The following is a 22,374-nucleotide window of genomic DNA, read 5'->3' as shown; positions in this document are numbered from 1 at the left end:
CCACCCTGCTCTCCTTTCTCTTTCTGCAGGTCCGGAAATCTGCTCAGAGCACGGAACTACCCAGCTCGAGCCTGGGTAGACGACCCGCGCACTCCTCTCGCCTCTAATTCGGGATCATTAATTTCATCGGAAATGAGGTAACCAGTGTAGGAGATAGAGAAAGCAAACCGAGCATCAGATGGCAGTTCTCGTGAATACGCGCGGTAAGAACTTCCTCTGGACTCAGTTTTTAAAGTGCAGTTCTCAGTTCCTCGCCACCCGACCCTCCGTGGGTACCACCGCCAGGCATTAGCTGGAAGGGAAGGACTCTTCTTTGGACTGGTGGTACCTGGCCAACAGGTGTGCCACCTGGAGGAGGAGAAGGCACAGCCATGCTACAGGGAGCTCATTGCGGCGGCGTTCTCCTGGCTGCAGATAATTCTGGAAGGCCGGTAGGTGTCGGGCAACATTTGACCTTTTTCAGGTGCTTCGAACCAAATGGCTAGAAATAGAATCCCTCCACGTAAGTTTCTCTCTGAAAGTCTCCACTTGACTGCAAGTTGTATTTGAGAAATCTTTTGGCTTAATTTACTTATGATCTAACCGTTAGTCACCAACTGAAGCAGGATACAGAATCACCAAGAGAAATGTGTCAACTTTTAAACAACTGTATTGTAGAGCCAAGGTGTTGCAGAAATAAAAGCATCCTAACTAGGAAGGTGTAGTGCCCCGGAAATATTTCTCACATTTTGAAATACCATGCACATATACATGTCTATTTTAAAAGAACTACTACTGTTTACTCGTTTCTACAACTTTTTTTTTTTCCACTTAAAAATCAATGATGGTTACAGTTTAAAGCCCGGCTTGGTCTAAAGTGACATTGTTGGTCTCATTACAGCCTCTAGTGGACAATTAAAATCAGTTTCCTGAAAAGGCTCTGCCTGGCGATGTGTTCGTTGACAAGCATTATCAAGGTGAAGGTTAATAACCGGGTAATAATATCTTTTCTCCTGAATTGGCCAGTGGGTTTCTGAAAGGAGTAGAAGCTGTAGGCTCTGCAGGGAAAAGACCTATGCTTTGTGAGGCAGGTATTATTATTACTGGCCTGTGAATAAAAAGAGAACTTCTGCTCTTCATTTCAGATTCAGACAGCTTTCATAAAAAATTAATTCATCTAAAATATTTTTATAACAGAAAATATTGGTTGCCATGTTTTTGGCTTAACTGAGATGCTTTCATTCCAACTCCTAATCTGCAGATTGTCCAATCCACCTCCACTCTATTTTTAGACATCTTACATTTAGACAATTTGGGGTTAAAGAAAAAAGCTAATACTTTCATTATTATACTGATGCAAGCAGTTATTATAACAACCTTAGACAAATTAAAACACATAATTCAGATTACAGTTAGTCAATTAATTTAAATGTTCCCTCAAGGAAGATAAATATGTTTATTACCCAAACAGTAAGAACAATTAATAAGAACTGTGTCATTTAGTTACTTAGCCATTAAGGTTAAAACCATAATCTGCCGTTAAAATCTGTAACTATTTCTTCCTGCAAGGTCCAACATAAACATAATACTCACAATATAGTTTCATTACCTTTAGTACTGAAATGTTGTATTTTCAGATGGCAAAATATGAAATGTACAATCACAACTGGCCCTGATTTCTTTAAAAACAATACCTTCTCCAGCGAAGAAAAACTCAGTGAAAGAAGGGTTTTCAAGAAGCCAGTAAGCAACTCTGTAGTACTATGCTTCTATTCATAAACCTGGTACTACATTCATGCCAGCATGAGTTGAACTTTGCAATTAAAGGAGATTGAAAAATAAGGCCTGCTGAGCCTTCTTCCTCCTAATCTGTGTTCTGCATTGCTTGAACACTCATATCTACTTCACTGTTAGGGTAATGTCTACTTTTAAAGGTTTAAAATGGCCTATCAAGTATATTTTATATCATATAATTATATATCACATCGTACTTCTGAAAGCATAGTCTTCAGAGCAGCATCTGGAAGCTTTTTAGACCTTCAGAGAGTTCTACCCAAGACCTACTGAATCACAGTGTAACCAACATCCCTACCCCACCCCAACCCCCTACCCCACAGTGATTGCTGAGTGCATTACCCTGTCTACACTCCAGGGCTCTGTCTAGATGAATTTATTCACAAACGTGGAACTTGATTCTTCAATGTATTCCTTTTTATTCCCTTCCCTTTTATTACTTTGCACTTTTCAAATGAAAAATCATTAACATTCTATGCTTTGGTCAAACAGTACTGCATTTCAGAAGGGCCCTGAGTTATGCACAAATCTGCATCATCATTGCCAAGGGAACACTCTGTAAGGAATATACCAGGGTCTTGGACATGGAGGTTTTCTTCAGGGCAGCAGAGGGAGCACAAGAGTGCTTAATAAAGCAAGTGTACAGGCCCTTCAAATCGCAAGGGCTTTTTAATTGTAGAGTATGTCTTCATTGGACGTAGCCTCTTACACAGTTCAAAGACAAGCAAACACAAAGGGCTCAGCGGCTTGTAACAACTAAGTAATAGAATGGATTGGAAGCTAAATAGTCAGTAGCATATAGATATAATTATTTACAGTTTCAGGCTTGAATTCTTAAAGTGGGCCTCAATAGTCATACTTGAGAAAGATGCCTTATCTTTTCTACCATGAAAAATAAAGATATACAACACGGAGTAAGGCAAGTAAGAGTCACTCCTGTTTCTCTAAAAATCTTGGGGTCAATTAACTCAATATGATATCAGATAAGTTCACTTCATTTGGAATCAGATATGTTGCTGAAAGGAGAGGTATTTCTTAGTGTGTTTACTTTCACAGTCATCTTAGGGGGTTATCCTCTATGTTTGTAGAAGGGTAGATTTATGTTTCAATTATATCAATGTAGCTTTTCATACTTTTTACAGTCCTTCCACATTGCATCTTCCAGTGGTTCTGGGAGATGAATGAGATGGCTATAAAGCTCAGCCTCTAAAAAGTTTTGGAATTGGCTCATGCCTGAACAGTATTGAGTTGTTTAATGATGAACAAGTCATTAACTTATTACTAATGAACAAGTGAGTAACCCACTGATTTGTTCAGAAATGAGGGAAATCATAGAGGTTGAAGACCCAGCAACATGTTCTTTATAGTTTTTAAGACTTTTCGAGTTATCAGATAGTAAATATTTAATAATTGAATATTTAAATGAGAAACTTATGAACAACAGAGACAGTCTTCATTCTCGAGCTATATTTTTATGTGTTTATCACTTATTTACCAGCAGCTGTTCATTTTGCATTTACAATAACGAGGCCCTGAGACTATAAAGATGAGTAAGACATTTCCGTCTGCAAGGAGCTCATAGCAAAACAAACCTTATCTTTTGAAAAATGTCTATTTTTACCATGATAAAACTTAAAAGATTCATAGTTAATTGTTCCAGTACCTCTCAGAAGCAGTATATTGATCAGACTTCCGAATACAAGGCTCAAACACTAGGATCATTGAAAATGTGGTTGGGGATCAGGGAATTGTGTAAATCATCAGCCAAAGTTATTTATAAAGCTAATATTAATATTTCAAATTTGTAAAACAACCAAAATGTAAAGATACAACATATATTTTATCTGATATCCTTGCCTATCCAAAACAGAAAAAAAAAATCACAGTGAATTTAAATGGTCAGCATTTAATAATTTATATCTTTTTCTTAAAAAATTGCTAAAAAGAATTTCCTCCAGGCTAAAGAAAGATCTGCCAAATTTCAACCTGCAGCAATTTGTTATGGTTGTGTAATAAAACCCCCAAAGTTAGTAGAAACACTGACAGTTCTTTAACCACGGTATTATAAGGAGAGTGGTAGCCTATATATATCATTTAAAAATCTGAGCAAACCATAGTATGCTTACAAAACCAATATGCTTTCCTTAGACTGCACTTCCAAATAAAGCTGAGAGACCAGAGAAGTAAAATAAACTAAAAACAAAAGTGAAAACCACTCACACAATAGACTCTGAGGTCAACTCACCACACCCAAACTGAAGTCACTGGGCTCTGTTCTTGGCATGGAGACTCTTAAAAGACATGCTTCTGAATCAGCTTTCTTGACCCTCCACTAAACTGTAGCACCACAGGCTTCTGGGTAATGAATGTGAGATCAGCAATAGTCAAGAGTGAAATTAAAATCATTGTGTTTAAACATCTGCTGACAGTTTATGACTTAATAGTACACATATTAGGCAATTTTAAATAAGATTCTGTCTACAATGAAAACAAAAACAAGTGCTTTAGCATAGGTCTGTTGCTGCTGCTGAGTCGCTTCAGTCGTGTCCGACTCTGTGCGACCCCATAGATGGCAGCCCACCAGGCTCCCCTGTCCCTGGGATTCTCCAGGCAAGAACACTGGAGTGGGTTGCCATTTCCTCCTCCAATAGCATAGGTCTAGTACTGTCCAATATGATTGTTAAGCACTTGAGATGGGCTGTAATTGTAAAATATACCTTGGATTTTAAAGACTTGAAACATATACGTACATACACATGCACATATATACACATAAATTCATATAGTATCTCAATGTTTATATTGATTAAATGTTAAAATGAAAATATTCTACATATATTAGGTTAAATTAAAATATTGTTAAAATTAACTTACCTGTTTCTTTTTACATTTTACTGTGACTACTATAAGATTTACAATGACATGTGTCCATTATGTTTCTAATGGACAGCGCTAGTAAAGACATTGGGGCTGGGGAGGTGTAGGGAATTAGTTCTAAGAACCATAGTTGGAGACCTTATTGCAGTAGTGTAGTAGGTAATTTCGGAGAAGGTGATGGCACCCCACTCCAGCACTCTTGCCTGGAAAATCCCATGGACAGAGGAGCCTGGTAGGCTGCAGTCCATGGGGTCACGAAGAGTCGGACACAACTGAGTGACTTCACTTTCACTTTTCACTTTCATGCATTGGAGAAGGAAATGGCAACCCACTCCAGTGTTCTTGCCTGGAGAAGAATCCCAGGGACGGGGGAGCCTGGTGGGCTGCCGTCTATGGGGTCATACAGAGTCGGACACAACTGAAGCGACTTAGCAGCAGCAGTAGGTAATCTGGTTACTTTTCTACCTTCCTGAGATTCCCCCCTTGCAGTGTATAACACTGACCTTGAAAAGTGAGTGTTAGTCACTCAGTCATGTCTGACTCTTTGGGACCCCATGAACTGCAGCCTGCCAGGCTCCCCTGTCCATGGAATTCTCCAGGCAAGAATACTGGAGTGGGTTGCCATTCCCTTCTCCAGAGGATCTTCCTGACCCAGGGATTGAACCCAGGTCTCCTGCATTGCGGGCAGATTCTTTACCAACTAAGTCACCTGGGAAGCCCAACATGGACTTTACCCCTTATTAAAATGATCTGTGAGAGTAAGCTATTGGTAAATGCATAATCCTGAGATATGCTATGGGCCAGCAAACAAAAATTTGTTAGGCTTTATGTTAGACTAAAAATTTGTTAAGAGTCAGTCTCTCGGGGTGGGGTAGGGACAGGCCTCAGATACTTTGCCACCCTGGGAAGCTGATGGAAAACTTGTTCTCTGTTTTAGAATCCACACTTTCTGGAGTGACAGCTGAATGGTTGAGGGTGACATCTTTTAATAAGAAATGGCTTTAGGCGTGGATAATGAAAAGTATACAGTTACTGCTTCACTAGAAAACAAATCAAAGCTAAAAGGAAATCTGTGGGGTTGTTTTTTTTTTAACAATTTCTAATATATTTAGTACAATAGGACATGTCCAGAAAAGAGATGAATTTTAACCATTACCATTTATTTTGCAAGCAAGACCTAGATACATTTTCATCAATATAAGTATTATCAACATTGAATGTACTGCAGTGACTTATGAAGTAACAGAATTTGTGGTTTTATGCATCTATAGAACATAGCTCTTCTTATATGAAATTAAAATGAACATTTTAAGGCTCAGAATGAGTGAATTGAACTTTGCTCAGTATTGGCCAGGAGCATTTGGAAAGCTATTAAAAGCACATCATTAACAACTTGGCATTTTGTTTCCTCGAAAGAAATATATTTTCCAAATTAAAACCAAAGCCCAAAGCCACCATTGTTTACACTTAAGATAGAGGCTGTTGATAGGTTGTGAGGGTAAAGCTTGGGGTGCCTTCAAACTAAGATCAGGGAGAACAATAGCCATCACATTGTTATTCTGACTTCAAAACATTAAAACACATAGCTATAAGCTCTTACCGTGCCTTTGTTTTTCTTGAGTCTGTTTCGGCTAGGAAAAGCTGATCCAAATGCAGGTCAGAGTTTAAGACAATTATTTTATGAGGAATTTACCAAGTTTACCCCAAAGAGGAAGAGTCAGAGAAAAATGCATTGGCAAACTTTGCCTTTTGACATAAACAAGTAGAGGAAACTGTCCGTGTCAGGATTTCAGCAGGGTTTGTCAGGCAGTTTGTTATTTGCAGAAGCCCTGTGCGGCAGGGCCGCTCCACAGTTTAACTGCTGGGTAACTTTGGGGAGCTCTCAAGACTGATGACTGAAGATCCAAATTTGCTTTGTGCCCTGGCACTGACACGGAGCGATTGCTCCTGCTGTCCATGCTCTCTGACCGAGCCGACTAATAGCACTCAGGCTTCAACTGTAAATTACAAACAATCCCTTTTTAAGTACAAAATGAATGCACAGAATGGAAGACCCTGTCAGCTAGAATGCAAGTAAATCAAGTAGAAAAAGACAAACGGTTCACTCACACCACTTACAGCCAGATTCTTATTCTGCTAGCCATACTGTCATGGGAGAACTTTTCTTTTTTTGTCAGATAAAAAGAGAAATTAATACGCCCATTGTAATTCTAATCAACATGCCAGCCATCAACGGAAGCATCTCCTCTGAAAGCCGATCAGGCTTCAAGGTGATGCTTCCCAACCCCTCCCCCTACCTCTGGTTTAAAACTTGTAGCTGAAATACCAATAGTAAGACCATGTGACCCCAGCACTCCCAGCGCCAGCTTTTCTGCAGTCAATTTCATAATGACTTCGCTCCGCCTCTCAGCTCAGCACTTCCTTCCCCCTCACTCCTCTCGCCCCCACCCCCAGCAATGAATCATCGCGCATTTAAAGAGACTTAGATGACCCAGCGTGAACTTTACTGGCATCCTGTACATTCTTATGCCAAAAAAGGGAGTTGCTCTGTGGCAGAAACCTCACCAGATCCCGGTGCTGATCTGAGAGGCAGCAAGATTGGGAGCTTATCTAGGAAGATCAGTCAGGAGTTAATTTTCCTAGATCCTGGTGGTGATTCAGAATTGCCTATCTCAGTTCACGATCGGGTTTTTAAGAACCCAGTTCAGCTCTCTGTGCAGAAAGGAATATATCAGAGAAAAAAATGTTGGCACATCTCCTTTATGCAATCAGGGCAGAGGAATTTATACCACATCAGCCTTTTGATTTCTTCAGATCTGGCTGAGGGCGGGGTTTCCATATTTGTGCTTTGGCAAATGTGTCCAAGAACAAACTCCGCCTTAGAGATGCTCCTAGAGTTCCTCAGGTTACTGTGTGCTGATTTGTGCATTTATCAAAACCAGAAACATTTCTGCCTCTTCCTTTCTTTAATACCATTTCTTAGTAATAGAGATTAAGCAGACAATCTGGGCGTTGCTTTTAGACACTCTTCACCCTACTTAAGGCGTAAAGGGATCGCCTAAATAACATTGTGTTTTTCCATATACTTTCTCCCTACCTGGGAAGCCCTTCTCTGCAGGGTAATTTTTATTCCCATCCTCCAGGATCCAGCTCAAGCACCAACATTTCTGCGAAGTCTTTCCTGATTATCACAAGAGTTTGTGGCTCTGCCCAACGTGTGAGTCAGCTAAGTGCTATTTTCTTATTCTTTTTATTTATACAATTTTTTTTTAACTCTGACAGAAAAGAAAAAAATCAGGGCCGTAAGCACAGATGGAAAGAGTCTCCTAAATGAGAGCGTCTCTTATCTAATATTTCCTGTTACTCCCAAACCCGTCTGACCTCCACTTACAATTTCACGTCACTGTTTTCCTTTTATTGCTCCATTTATGTGGCACCCCAACTAGTCAGTTCTCCCTGCGAGTTCCCATTGTTGTGGGTTGACTTGTGTTCCCGGAGAGATATATTAGTCCCCAGTGCCGTGAGTATGGCTTTATTTGGAAATAGAGTCTCTCCACATAGGTGGCGCTAGTGGTGAAAAACCCACCTACAATGCAGAAGACACCAGAGACGCTGGTTCCCTCCCTGGGTTGGGAAGATCTGCTGGAGGAAGGCATAGCAGCCCACTCCAGTATTCTTGCCTGGAGAATCCCATGGACAGAGGAGCCTGGTGGGCTACAGTCCATAGGGTCCCAAAGAGTCAGACATGACTGAAGTGATTTAGCATGTACAGATGTAATTAGTTGAGATAAAGTCTTACTGGATTAGGGTGGACCCTATGTCCAATATGACTACTGTCCTCCTAAGAACAGGAGTCACAGAAGAGACACGGGGGAGAAGGAGCAGCCACATGAAGACGGAGGCAGAGACTGGAGCTATGCTCCCCCCAGCCAAGGAAAGCCAAGAATGGCCAGAAACCATGGAGAGCTAGAAGAAGCAAGGAAAGATTCTTCCGTAAAGCCTCAGAGGGAACAGGTCCCTGCTGACACCTTGACGTTAGGCTTCTGGTCTCCAGAATTGTGGGAGAATAAATTTCTCTTGTTTGAGGCCACCCAATTTTTTTTTTACCACAGCCCCAGGAAATTCAGACACCGTTTCTACAAGAGCAATGGCAACAGATGCGTTGCATTCTTTCTTGTCTGTATTTACACAGATGGCCCACTGTCTTCCCTCCATAGATACACATCGGTAATCAGTTCTGGATGTGTGTTTGCTCTTCTAGCCATGACCACAACAATAAACAAAAGTTGCAGTGGAATAGGAAAGCTGGCAAGAGAGTTCTAGAACTACCTTCCCATCCTCCCAGAAACACCCGGCTTCTGGCCCAGGCACAGAGGTTGCAGAGGTCTGAGATAGACCTGTCTCCTCCCACACTGGGCCACAGCTCAAAGGTCTTCCCAGGGCTCCTCGGCTCCCTCTACTGGTGCCAGGATGCCACAGCAGCTCTCCTCTTGAGAAGTGGCATTTCAGGGACTTCCCTGGTGGTCCAGTGGCTAAGCCTCCGCACTCCCAATGCAGGAGACCTGGGTTCCATTCCTGGTCAAGGAACTAGATCCCGAATGCTGCAACTGAGAGTTCACATGCTGCAACCAAAGATCCTGCGTGCCACAATGAAGATGGGAGATCCTGTGTGCAGCACTTAAGACCCACGGCAGCCAAATAAATAAACAAATATTTAAAAAATAAATAGATAAAACTTTAAAAGAAAAAGAAGTGGTATTTCTCTGTGTGGAGTAGGGGTGAGGAAAATACTAAAAACACAATTAATTGTTTGGCACGGAGGAGGAAATACAACCCCCAAAACTGCTGCCCTTTTTGTAAACTGTTCATTTGAGTCTTATAAAAGTCCTTAGGAAAAACTCAGTCTGAGTCCCATCTTTCAAAAGCACATCCGGAAGCTCGTTGGTTTCAAGAGGCTTCCCCCAGCAGGTGGAGGGAGGCCTTCCACTGGAGCCTAGAATCCCTAAGTGTCTGTTCTCAGAGTCTCCGTGAGAAGGATGGTACAGTCCTCACACACTCATCTCAGGAAAATGGCAGCTCCGTCCTTCCAAGGGCTCAGGCCAAGAAGCACCTTGACTCCTCTCTTTCTTTCACACCCCCACATCCAACCTGCCGCCAAATCCAATTTTTACCCTCTAAAAATGTATCCGGACCATTTCTCACCACCTGGGCTGCTGCTGCTGGAGCGGAACCACCACCACCCTTCATCAGAATGTTCGGACTGAACTCCTAAATCCTCTCTCTGCTTCCACCGTGTTGGCCTCAGGCCTGACTGGGGCTTCTGTGTGAGGTGATGCCACAGCTTTGCTCGAAAGCATGTGAAATGTCATCTTCCACCTGGAGTCAAAGTCCTCCCGTGACCTCCGAGGTTGCACACCGTCGGGATGCCCTCTGTCTTTCAGATCCCCTGCCTCTCTCTCTCCTCCTCAGTCCCACAGCTCCGGCCCCAAACAAACCAGGTGCTCCCTTGCCTCCAGGCCTTTCCTACTTGCTGGTCCTTTGGCTTGGAATGCTGAATATCCACATGGCTCGCTCCATCACTTTCTTCAGCGTTTTTGCTTAGGAAATTAAAAACCTCCCAGCAAAGCCTGCTCTGACCACCCTACTTAAAACTGGACCCCTGACTTTCCTGATCCACTTTGCTCTGCTCTGTTATTCCATCGATGTGTTACCTTAGAACGTTCTGAGTCATTTCCTTTATTTATTTTTTGTCGAGAGCAGAGGTTTTATCTGTTGTATTCACAGATAAACCCCAAATATCTAGAACAGTCCTTGGCACACGACAGACTAAAGGTTTATCAACCATTTAAATGAATTAATGAGTCAGTAATATTTTTCAGGACCTACTATGTGCAAAGTTTTAAGTTCTAGCACAATGATTCCCTCATTATAAGCTAATCCAAAACCAACGCATTGTGTCCACATGTTCTATTGATCTTTGACTTAATCATATCTGGTACGCCTAGTAAGACTGGATCAGAAAGAGCTGAATTCATAGTCAGGCTCAGATTTGTGAAGGACTTTTTAAAAACAAAATTTGAAACCAGAATTGAAGACAATGTACAAACCTGACAGCAGGTTTTGAGGAAAAACAGAAAAAGCATAGCGCCAGCTTTCAGTAATAATAATTGTTAAAAGCTGCCATTTATCAAGCTGTTATTCTGTGCCAGGCAACGTGGGGAGAGCTTGGCAGATGTCATTTCATCTAAATCCCCACCGCAGTCAGGTGAGCTTGAGATCATGCTTCCCATTTCTTTGATGATTAAACTGAGGCTGGCAGTTTAAGGGGACCTGCCCAAGGTCCAAGCTCACCCAGCACTGGTTTCAAGGTAGGAAGCTATCCACTTACACAGCCTGAGAGTTTTTAACAAGTCATTACCTGAATGATATAGGCCAAGTGGAATCGTAACACTGCATTGTAATTATTTTGGCTAAAGCAACACTTTTAGTACAACTCTCTATTAGATTTTATTTTTGAGTGAATAATATATGTCCCAGAAATTAAAACTAGTGATGCTTATTGAGGACTGAATATTCCTACATAAGCCAAGTGGCTTCAAAGCAACCTAACTGGTTTCCCAACTTGCCAAACTATACTCCAGCTTATGACTTTTATCCATGCTGCTACATGGCTGCCATGACTCTCACTTGAAGCCCATGGTCACATTCTGAGGACCCTTTCCTCTCAGAAATTTTGTCTGGAATCTGACACATTCCATCATAGTAAGGTCTAAATAGATTGTAAAGGGCCCACATGAGTTTCCAAGCCTAACTTAAAATTTAATTTCCTTTCTGTTGACCTGGGTTTGACTTCTCTTGTTCTACTCTTGAACTTCCCAAAGGCCACTGTCACCAGAACTCAAGGCCAGGATCTCAAAGTAACCTGGCCATACAAAGGCGTATAAAACACTACCACCTGTTCACAGACTCACTCCACTTTATATTTGCAGGAAACAATCCTAGAAGCTGAAATACTTCCAGAGTTCAACAGTCTGGGAAATTTAAAAGAGGGAGGAAAAAAGCCCTTCATCCAAAGATCTGAGGACAGAACTCTGTTCTTTGAGGATGGGAGGAGGTAAGAAGACCCTATTCATGGCTGCAGGAGAGGAAAAGAGCCCCACAAGGAAACTACCAACAGATGGTAAATACATTTTTAATTCTTCTGTCATACTGTGTGGACTTGTACACATTTGTCCTGCTGTGTTAGGCTCCAGAAATAGCTAGCCATGGAATTGCAGAACAGTTCGGCTGCAATTTGAGATTTAGGAAACCATGCTGGCTGACAAAACAGGAAAGGCTCATAGTAGGATGGAGTGGATTTGCTCCCAGTTTGCAGCTCTTCCATGTGGCATCCGCTGTAGCTCTTAGTGCAGAAGAGTCTCTCACATGTCAGGTCTCATTGATGACGTTTTAAAACATACTATTTCAAATGGTCCCCCGAGCTCTAGTTACAATTATTCAACACTGACATGATCCACTCGGTAACTCCCAAAGGTTAAAAGGAGTGCAATCCATTTATTTATGGATTCTGAGTCTTCCGGGGAACATCACAAACACATATGGCAGCCTGGAGCCCTAAACCTAGCTTTTCTCATACTTTTTGTTTTGATCTAGTGTTCCCATGGAACATCATGGGAATTCTAATGCCAGGAAAAAGACCAAATATGATAATGGATTTCTCTGAAAGGAACCTAGGGAGATAGGATGTTAAAGCACATTCAGTTGACTCTGGATCTAAGAAGTGACCTGAGATGGGTACTGGGAAATGAATTCGGTTCCCAGTCCCATCACCATCTCTCAGTGCATCAGCAAGAAAGAAAAAGTGGATGTGGAATAATGGGGAGAGGGTGGGCTATTCCTTAATCATGATCTAGAAATATAACTTACACAATTGCTAGACCTGGAAGGATCCTTACAGAATCTAGTTCAATTTTGTTTTCCTTTCATTTTATAGACAGGAATCACCGCCAAAGAGTTGCAAGAAATTGGCAGAGACTATACTGGTTGGTGGCAAATTCAGTTCTGGAACCCAAGACATCTATTTCTCGGTTCAACGTGTGTTCTGTTTTAACACCCACGGACATTTCCGTGATAAGCAAAGTCCAATTCTAGAAGACCTTTCTCATGGTAATCTTCCCTCTTGAGTTCTTGTAAGAGGATAGAATCTCTGACTGGTCTGTGAATGTTTGTAGATATTCTTTATAGCTAAGCTTTCAAGTTTAAATATTTGGGGTTAATTTTTGTTCTAAGCCCCTGGGGACTGTGTCTAGATTATATAGCTATCACACAATTTGGCCCAGCTGGGATCCTCTTTTCATGAAATAGCAAGGAAGACTGGTACATAGGGATTAAGAAGCATTGGCAAAAGAGAGCAGTCTTAATGCAATGACTTCCCACCCCGAGCTTTACTGGCCTAAGAATTTCTCCTGGCCTTAACTGAAGAGAGGGGTGTGCGTGTGTGCTAAGTCGCTTCAGTCGTGTCTTATTCTTTGTAACCTCATAGACTGTAGCCCGCCAGGCTCCTCTGCCCATGGAATTCTCCAGGCAAGATTACTGGAGTGGGTTGCTATGCCCTCCTCCAGGGGAATCTTCCTGACCCAGGGATCAAACCCATCTCTCTCACATCTCCTGCACTGGCAGGCGGGTTCTTTACTGATAGCACTGGAAGAGAGGGGTAGGTAAGAGCAAAAAGGGGTTTTTATCTTCTTAGTGAAGGAACTGAGAAGGCAATGGCACCCCACTCCAGTACTCTTGCCTGGAGAATCCCATGGACAGAGGAGCCTGGTGGGCTGCAGTCCATGGGGTTGCTAAGAGTCAGACACGACTGTGCGACTTCACTTTCACTTTTCACTTTCATGCATTGGAGAAGGAAGTAGCAACCCACTCCAGTGTTCTTGCCTGGAGAATCCCAGGGACGGGGGAGCTGGTAGGCTGCCGTCTGTGGGGTCGCACAGAGTCGGACATGACTGAAGCGACTTAGCAGCAGCAGCAGCAGTGAAAGGAAGTATACTGAAACAGTTCAGAACTTCTCAATTTGTTGAAATCTTGATTTTGCTTATTTTAAGTTTATATAATACTAATTATATCCTTGTTTGAATGTCCTATATATTCATAGATCATTTTTTCCAGTGGGTACATATGTTTGTTAACAAAAACTATTCTCAATCAACTATTATAAAAAATGTTATTTTTTGCTGTTTGTTTTTTTTTTTAAGAAAGTTAATCAGTAATTCATGGCTACTTTAGCAATAAAGTCTTCTAAATTTTGCATTTTTATTCAGCCTTTTAATTTCTTGTTCCTGCATGTGATTTTGGCAATGTTTTATTCTATTTTTACGGTGGAGAAATATTGGCATTCTTTGCTTTGAGAATCAATTTGACCCTTTTGACTACTCTGGCTAGTTTTACTGGCTCTCTCCATTGTCTGGTTACAGATTTGTGGGTGGGGGGGAGGGTAGAATTATCTTAAGTGAATTATTTCTAGGGAAGCAGTAATAAAGGCACACTTCAGGTTATTTCATTCCTGTGATCCAAATTTGATTATCTAGCTGATATCACTGGGGACATTTGCAGCTTTAATAATTACATCTCAAGGCCTAAAGAAAAAAAGAAGAAAAATTACATTTACTACATATTCACATGCAGCCTTTCAGAGACTTACCAGAGCCTTTCAGAGACAAACTGAAAGCCTGTTTGGCTGCTTTAAAAAAAAAAAAATAGATTGATATCAAGATTCTGCTTTAAGAGTTCAAGCTCAGTTGACACTTTGTTCTTTCAAAAAAGAAAAAAACCAAAAGCTAGATTTAAACAACTGTTTTGGTAGAAGGGTTTAGTATTGCTTATCTGAAAGAGTGAAAAACCCAAGCTATTGATTTTACCTTTCCTTTTGGAGGACAGTTTTAGGATTTTTTTTTTTTTTTTTTGGCCCCCAGAAAGTTTTGAGGCTCTGATTCATGTTAAAAGTGCCTTGTTCCATTATAAACCAACACAGCTTTGAAGCTGTCTCCACTTCTAGGTCAAGGGCTCTCCCTGTGGCCAGATGCCAGTTTTATCCTTGGACTCTCATGATCCTCGGAAATAAATCAACTTTCCAGTAAAATCCTATGACTGCTCTGTTTTACATAAAAGTGTGCAGCCTGGGGCTGTGATATTATTTTGTATTTTAGGTGGAGAAGAAGGGAAAGAAAACATTCATTATTGCTGAGAGACAACTCCAAATGGAGCCATAATTATGGATATCAGAGGGCAGCTGGGTACCATACTCACTCTCCCAGCAGCACCTAGAACCCCAAAGCTTATTATTGATGTGGAAACAAACACACAGATGACTGTGAAGTGTTCTAATCCACATGTGGCAAGGGTCAATACAGTCCATGAGTTAAGAAAGCACTGAGTAGGTTGCCTCTTAGGTCAAAATTTCTTCCTTGTGGCAGGAAAAAAAAAAAAAAAAGAATGAATTACTACTAAACATAGCAATACAGATGAATCTCGCAATGTTGAAAAATAAAAGCGGCTACACGTGAAATAAGGTCTCCTGTATTGTTCCACTTGTATAAAATTCAAAATCATACAAGACTAATCTATCATGTTAGAACTAAATATATAGTTTACTTTTGATGAGGGAAAGGATCGTGCCAGATAGGGGGCATGAAGATGCTTCCAGGAGGCCAGAAAATTCCATTTCTTGACCCAGGTGATGGACCCAGAGGTGGGTTCACTTCGTGGTAATCCATTAAGCCATATACCTGTGATCTGGGTGGTTTTTACGATAAGAATGATTTACTTCAATTTAAAAGTTTAAAAATAATATTCACATTGGGAAAGACAAATTTAAGACATATTAGAAAAGCATTCTGCTAATTAAATATTGGATATTTATATTTGTAGAGGAAAAATAGACAATTCAAATGAGCTAAAGGAAAAAAACGTGCAAAACTTCAGTGTAGGACGATGGGAACACTCCCACCCTGCTGCAGAGAGTATTCATTGCTACTGCTGCATTTGGCTTTATCTATTAAAGATATACACATCTGGTGACCCAGATTCCCATCCCTGGGTGTATATCCAATAGAAATACGTGCATGTGAGCACCAAAAGAATAGCAACTCCATTCATAATGGCCCCAAACTGAAAACAAGTTGTCTACCAACAGTAGAGTAGATAAAATGTGGTATTATTGTATCCAACCTTGGAATACTATACAGCCTTTCAAAAGGAATGAACCATAATACCCTTCGCATAAATGAAGCTGAGAAATCTAATGTTAAAAGATAGAAGTTAAAAAAAAAGGCATATGTTCCCATTTACTTAAAGTCCAAAAAATAAGAAAAGATAAATAAGTGAAAATATCAATACACACTTAGGTGGAAAAACTAAAGAAAAGGAAAAAAGAAGTTATCATAAAAGTAAGGGTGCTGGGGAGAGGGTGGGTTGTGAGTGGGAAGGGGTGGATGGACAGCCCCTGGGCCATATTCAATTTCTTGATTTGAGTAATGGTTATGTGAGGGCTCACATAATAAAAATTTATGAAATTATACTTTTATATATCATACACTTTCTCTAATGTATATTTCACAATAAAAAGGGTATAAAAATCACATGAAACCCAATTACTCAGAGATAGTTATCAATTTAACACTTTGATATGTATATTTTCCAGACCTTCTTTAATGCAATATGTACATCTTACCCACACGGCTTTGTAGCCTTTAATTTTCGTTTTCTTTAATGATTGGATCTCCCAGAAGAAACTCTTGGGTTTTTTTGTTTTCAATTTCCATTTAATTTTAACTAAGAGTAAATATCATACAAGCCTTATGCCCCTTTGGAAGGCTAAAGCCATGGAGTGGCTTTCAGGAAATTAGGTTGCTTTAACCTAAGCTACAGTGATTCATAAACCAATCTGCAGGATTTTGTCGTAGCTCATGGGAGACTTTTACTTCTCTGTTAATAATGCTGCAGCTTCAAAAGAGAAAAGCCTCTTTCCACCTCTTCGGTGTGCTGCCTCTTCAAAAGGAAAGGCCAGCCAGTGAGGGGAAAGGCCAGTATGGGAGTGGTCAGGAGGCTTGCAGGGAGGAGGAGGTCACCCTAAAATGTATTCTAATACTCATCATGCTGATCCTGACCTAGGAAATATTATAAAGTACTGAAATCGAACAAAAAATGATCCAGATGCTTTAAAAAAAAAAAGTCGTTCCGTTGCTCTCCTTGCCCAGAGGGCAGTCCAAGTTTCCTTCCCTCTGCCTGGAACACGCTGCTCCTCCCCATCGCCTGATCAGCAATGATCAGAACTGATCAGTTCTCCTTTACCCTTTTCATCATCTGCATATTTCATCCTCCCCAACATTACATGGTTGAAGAAACCTTCTATGACCACCCAAGCAACAGCTTCATGGCACCCTGAACCTACCACATCACAGCGCTGGTCACCTTATTTTGAAATAGCCTATTTTCTTGTCCACAAATATGCTGCAAATCCATAAGCTTCACACATGCAAGGACATGCATGTCCTTCACGCACGCATGTCTGTTTCACCATTGAAACTGCCAGCTCTAGTGCACACTGGCACCCAATAAATACAGTTATTGAATGGGTGAAAAACAGTTGTGAAATGAGATGGAGTGTGAGGAGTGGAGCTGGGATTTAAATTATGCTCTTCCAACTCACTTCACCCATTAAACACAAATGGCTTCAAAGAGTCCAATCAAACCAACACAGGATGGTGTGAAGCTTTAAATTCTACAATGGCTTCATTTCAAATACTTACTCTGTGTGACCTCAGAGACAGCAGCCCACCAGGCTCCCCCGTCCCTGGGATTTTCCAGGCAAGAACACTGGAGTGGGTTGCCATTGCCTTCTCCAATGCATGAAAGGGAAAAGTGATAGTGAAGTCACTCAGTCGTGTCTGACTCTTTGCGATCCCATGGACTGCAGCCTACCAGGCTCCTCCGTCCATGGGATTTTCCAGGCAAGAGTGCTGGAGTGGGGTGCCATCACCTTCTCCAACTAGTGAAAGAATCTACTGGCCAATGAAGGAGACCCAAGAGGTGTGGGTTTGGTCCCTTGTTCGGGAAGATCCCCTGGAGAAGGAAATGGCAACCCAGTCCAGTATTCTTGCTGGAAAATTTCATGAACAGAGGAGCCTGCAGGCTACACTCCGTGGGGTCTCACAGAGTCGGACACAACTGAGCACACACACACACACACACCAGTAATAGCAGTTTGTATCTTGTTTTATATTTTGTGAAGCAGTTTCACAAGTCTTATACAATTCCAACAATAAAACCTCCAACATGAACTGAGAGGCTATTAATGTCATCATTTTATAGATGGGAAAACTGTCTGAGCTTAAGTAACTGGCTTCATAAGATTATTTTTCAGTCTAAGCCAGGAACAGTAGGCAAGAATACACTGAAGAACTATACAAAAAAGATCTTAATGACCCAGATAACCATGATGGTGTGATCATTCACCTAGAGCCAGACATCCTGGAGTCCAAAGTCAAGGGGGCCTTAGGAAGCATCACTACAAACAAAGCTAGTGGAGGTGATGGAATTCCAGCCGAGATATTTCAAATCCTAAAAGACAATGCTGTTAAAGTGCTGTACTCAATATTCCAGCAAATTTGGAAAACTCAGCAGTGGCCACAGGACTGGAAAAGGTCAGTTTTCATTCCAATCCCAAAGAAAAGCAATGCCAATGAATGTTCAAACTATCACACAATTGCACTCATCTCACACTCTAGCAAAGTAATGCTCAAAATTCTCCAAGCAAGGCTTCAGCAGTACATGAACTGAGAACTTCCTGAAGTTCAAACTGGATTTGGAAAAGGCAGAGGAACCAGAGATGAAATATCCAACATCTGTTGGATCATAGAAAAATCAAAAGAGCTCCAGAAAAACATCTACTTCTGCTTTATTGACTATGCCAAAGCCTTTAACTGTGTGGATCACAACAAATTGTGGAAAATTCTTCAAGAGATGAGAATACCAGACCACCTTACTATCTTCTGAGAAATCTGTATGCAGGTCAAGAAGCAGCATTTAGAACTGGGCATGGAACAACAGACTGGTTCCAAATTGGGAAAAGAATACATCAAGGCTGTATATTGTCACCCTGATTATTTAACTTATATGCAGAGTACATCATGCAAAATGACAGGCTGGATGAAGCACAGACTGGAATCAAGATTGCCCAGAAAAGTATCAGTAACCTCAGATATACAGATAATATCACCCTTATGGCAGAAAGTGAAGAACTAAAGAGCCTCTTGATGAAAGTGAAAGAGGAGAGTGAAAAAGCTGGCTTAAAACTCAGCAATCAGAAAACTAAGATCATGGCATCCAGTCCCATCACTTCATGGCACATAGATGGGGAAACAATGGAAAGAGTGAGAGACTATTTTTGGGGGTTCCAAAATCACTGCAGATGGTAATTGCAGCCATGAAATTAAAAGACGCTTGCTCCTTGGAAGAAAAGCTATGACCAACCTAGACAGCATATTAAAAAGCAGAAACATTACTAGCAAAGGTCCATCTAGTCAAAGCTATGGTTTTTCCAGTAGTCATGGATGGATGTGAGAGTTGGACCATAAAGAAAGCTGAGCACCGAAAAATTGATGTTTTTGAACCGTGGTGTTGGAGAAGACTCTTGAGAGTCCCTTGGACTGCAAGAAGATCCAACCAGTCCATCCTAAAGGAAATCAGTCCTGAATATTCATTGGAAGGACATGCTGAAGCTGAAACTCAAATACTTTGGCCACCTGATGTGAAGAACCGACTTACTAGAAAAGACCTTGATGCTGGGAAAGATTGAAGGCAGGAGGAAAAGGGGATGACAGAGGATGAGATGGTTGGATGGCATCACCAACTCAATGGACATGAGTTTGAGGGGAGTTGATGATGGACATGGAGAAGGCAGTGGCACCCCACTCCAGTATTCTTGCCTGGAAAATCCCATGGACGGAGGAGCCTGGAAAGCTGCAGCCTATGGGGTTGCTGAGGGTTGGGCACGACTGAGCGACTTCACTTTCACTTCTTACTTTCCTGCATTGGAGAAGGAAATGGCAACCCACTCCAGTGTTCTTGCCTGGAGAATCCCAGGGACGGGGAGCCTGGTGGGCTGCCCTCTATGGGGTTGCACAGAGTCGGACACGACTGAAGTGACTTAGCAGTAGCAGATGATGGACAGGGAAGCTTGGTGTGCTGCAGTCCATGGGGTTGCAAAAAGTCGGACACGACTGAGTGACTGAACTGAACTGAAGCCAGGAACTGGTAACTCCTTAGAGCTGGTAGTGTATACCACATGTTTTTAGGCAGTAGGGACATAAATATGTGACAACATTCTAATTTTTTTATCTTATAGTAGATATTTCCTTTTTTAAAGCATTAATTTTTTAGCTTTATTTTTATTACAAAACTAGCACATTTGATGTAGGAAAGAAGAGCACAAATAAGAAAATCAAAATCACTTATGATCACATTAGATAAAATATCTATCATTACACCGTTTTAATAACTGACTACATATTCAGTCTGGAGTTTCGCTAGAGTGAGAACTCCCCTCCCACACTCTCCTCTTCCCACCCCCCACCCCAACTCTGTTCTTTATCTTCAAATTTTTCTGAGCTATTCTTGCCCATTTGCTCTTTTATTTGAATTTGAGAATTAGGTTTTACCAAAACTCTGTTGGGATTTTTATTGGATTTGCATTCCTTTTATAGATTAATTGGAGTAGAACTGAAAATTTTACTATCTTGGTTCCTGTCTTTCATAAACACAGTATATTTCTCCATTAATTTATGTCTATTTTAATGTCTTTTTTAAAATATGGAAAGCTTCAGAAATTTGCATGTCATTTTTGCACAGGGACTGTGTTCATCTTCTCTGTACTGTTCCAACTTTAGTATATGTGTTGTCTAAGCGAGCATTCAGACAAATTTTTCTTGTAATGGTTGGATTATATCAGGAGAGAAAGGTAACATATTCTTCACTTTCTTTATGAGACCAAAAAGGAGATTAATCTGGACTAGTTATTTCTATCAAACATAAAAGCATTTAGTTGCGTGCTAGAAATGGAGGAAATGTTTCTGACTATGTTATCTCACACCATCTATCATCTAAATGGAAGGTTTTTTAAAAAAATTATTTATGGTTTTTTGGACTAAAAGTGAAGAAACCTTTTATTTATTTATTTTTGTGTGTGTCAGATTTTTAAAATTTTTATTTATTTTTCAATTGGTGGAATATTGCTTTACAATTTTATGTTGGTTTCTGCCCTAAAATAACACGAATCAGTCACAAATTGTATACATATCCCTTACCTCCCTCTCCTCCCCCAGTATTTCTGTGTATATTTTATTTTTGGCTGCTCTGGGTCTTCCTTGTAGCACGTGGGCTGTAGAGCCCTTAGCTTCAGTAGTTGCGAGGGTCGCCCTGAGGCATGTGAGATCTTAGTTCCCTGAGTAGGGATCTAACCTGAAGCCCTGCATTGGAAGACAGATTCCCACCAGGGAAATCCCAAAGTGGAAATTCTTTGGTAGTCTTGACAGAGAAATTCAGCCAATCAAAGGGGTTGGGACAACAGGGGAAAAGGAAAGGAAAGGAAAAGAAGATGGTCAGACATGATTTGGAGGAGGGCTGGAGAAATGGGTGGAGAACAGTGGGGCGGGCGGAAGAAAGTGGGGAGGAGAAAATGACAGCAAGTGTGGATTTTCTGAGTTCTGTTATTCTAGAAAACCAGCAGCATCCCTTGGGATCTTGTTAGAAATTCAGAATACAGGCCCCAACTCAGATTTACCCAGTCCAAATCTTCATTTTAACAAGATCCCCAGGTAATTCGTATGCACAGTCAAGTTCCAGAAGCTCTTAGTTGCCCCCAGCCAATCTGAGCCAGACCTGATCAATGTCATCAGCCTTAGCCCTATTAATAGACAAAACTGGTTTGGTTGCCTAGAGACCTGGAAATCTGGTTCCTCCTGTAGACTCTGCATCTCAGAGTGCTCCTACCACTTTGGCCAAAGCCGTGTGACTCCAGTTGGCCTCAGTTTCTCTGCTAGCGTGTCAGTTCTCTGCAGGGATTGGATCCTGGCCAGGACCCCAGTTTCCTCAGTGCGGTCCTCACGTTCCACCAGAGGCTTGCACTGCCCCTCCTCTGGGACGCAGGATGTGATTTTCTACTCTCTTCTCAGCTTCTGCTGGGGACCCGCTGTGACTGGCCCGATCACCTGGAACTGTGCCTGATTTTGAATATTGTCACCTGGACTTCTTCCAGAACTGCGTTCTGCTGGCAGAGAGTTCACAGTCAGATGTCCAAGTAGCCTGGCTCAATCTGAGTTAGTCATGGCCTTTGACTGCTGCACACAAGTCTGCCTCGCTGCCTCCTGGGGACAGGCTAGCTTCTGAAGACACGCTCTGTCCCCTCTGTCCCCCTGAATCTTGGCTTCTTCCCCCTTCCCAGGGCCTGAGCTGATGCGGTCTCAGCCTGCCTTACACACAAATGTCTCCTACTAAAGAGAAGGAGGCCAGCACAGAGCAAGGGTGGCAGGACTCAGTCCCTTCTCTCTGTTAACATCTAAGATGCTGGGACTTCATGGCCCTGCTTGTGTGTGTAGGCCAACTCCAAGCACTGCCCTTGGAGCCCTTTAGGTAAAAGATATCCTAAAAGTCTTGGAAGACTACTGACTA

General features: G+C 41.5%; 1 protein-coding gene and 1 non-coding gene across 2 annotated transcripts in view; one reads left to right on the top strand and one right to left on the bottom strand.

Moving 5' to 3' along the window:
* The window catches only part of LOC147347704 (uncharacterized), a 104,705-nt gene extending 90,740 nt beyond the window's left edge, over positions 1-13,965 (top strand). Inside the window, exons 4-7 of the mRNA XM_086370597.1 lie at positions 30-431; positions 7,794-7,867; positions 8,502-11,830; positions 12,644-13,965. The gene's annotated coding sequence lies outside the window, so the exon portion shown is untranslated. The remainder of the gene's footprint in view (positions 1-29; positions 432-7,793; positions 7,868-8,501; positions 11,831-12,643) is intronic.
* A 6,546-nt stretch (positions 13,966-20,511) lies between these two features.
* On the bottom strand, positions 20,512-20,618 carry LOC147347703 (U6 spliceosomal RNA). Its single transcript, XR_015153329.1, has one exon. It is a non-coding gene; the product is annotated as a U6 spliceosomal RNA (small nuclear RNA).
* Between the last annotated feature and the right edge of the window lie 1,756 nt (positions 20,619-22,374).

This window comes from Bos grunniens, chromosome 23 (assembly GCF_055505025.1).
Source record: "Bos grunniens cultivar Pamir isolate PY7600 chromosome 23, Bosgru_T2T1.0, whole genome shotgun sequence".
In the NCBI taxonomy this organism is placed as follows: domain Eukaryota; kingdom Metazoa; phylum Chordata; class Mammalia; order Artiodactyla; family Bovidae; genus Bos; species Bos grunniens.
Note: the sequence above shows the minus strand (reverse complement) of the source record. Positions and strands in the feature narration are given on the sequence as shown.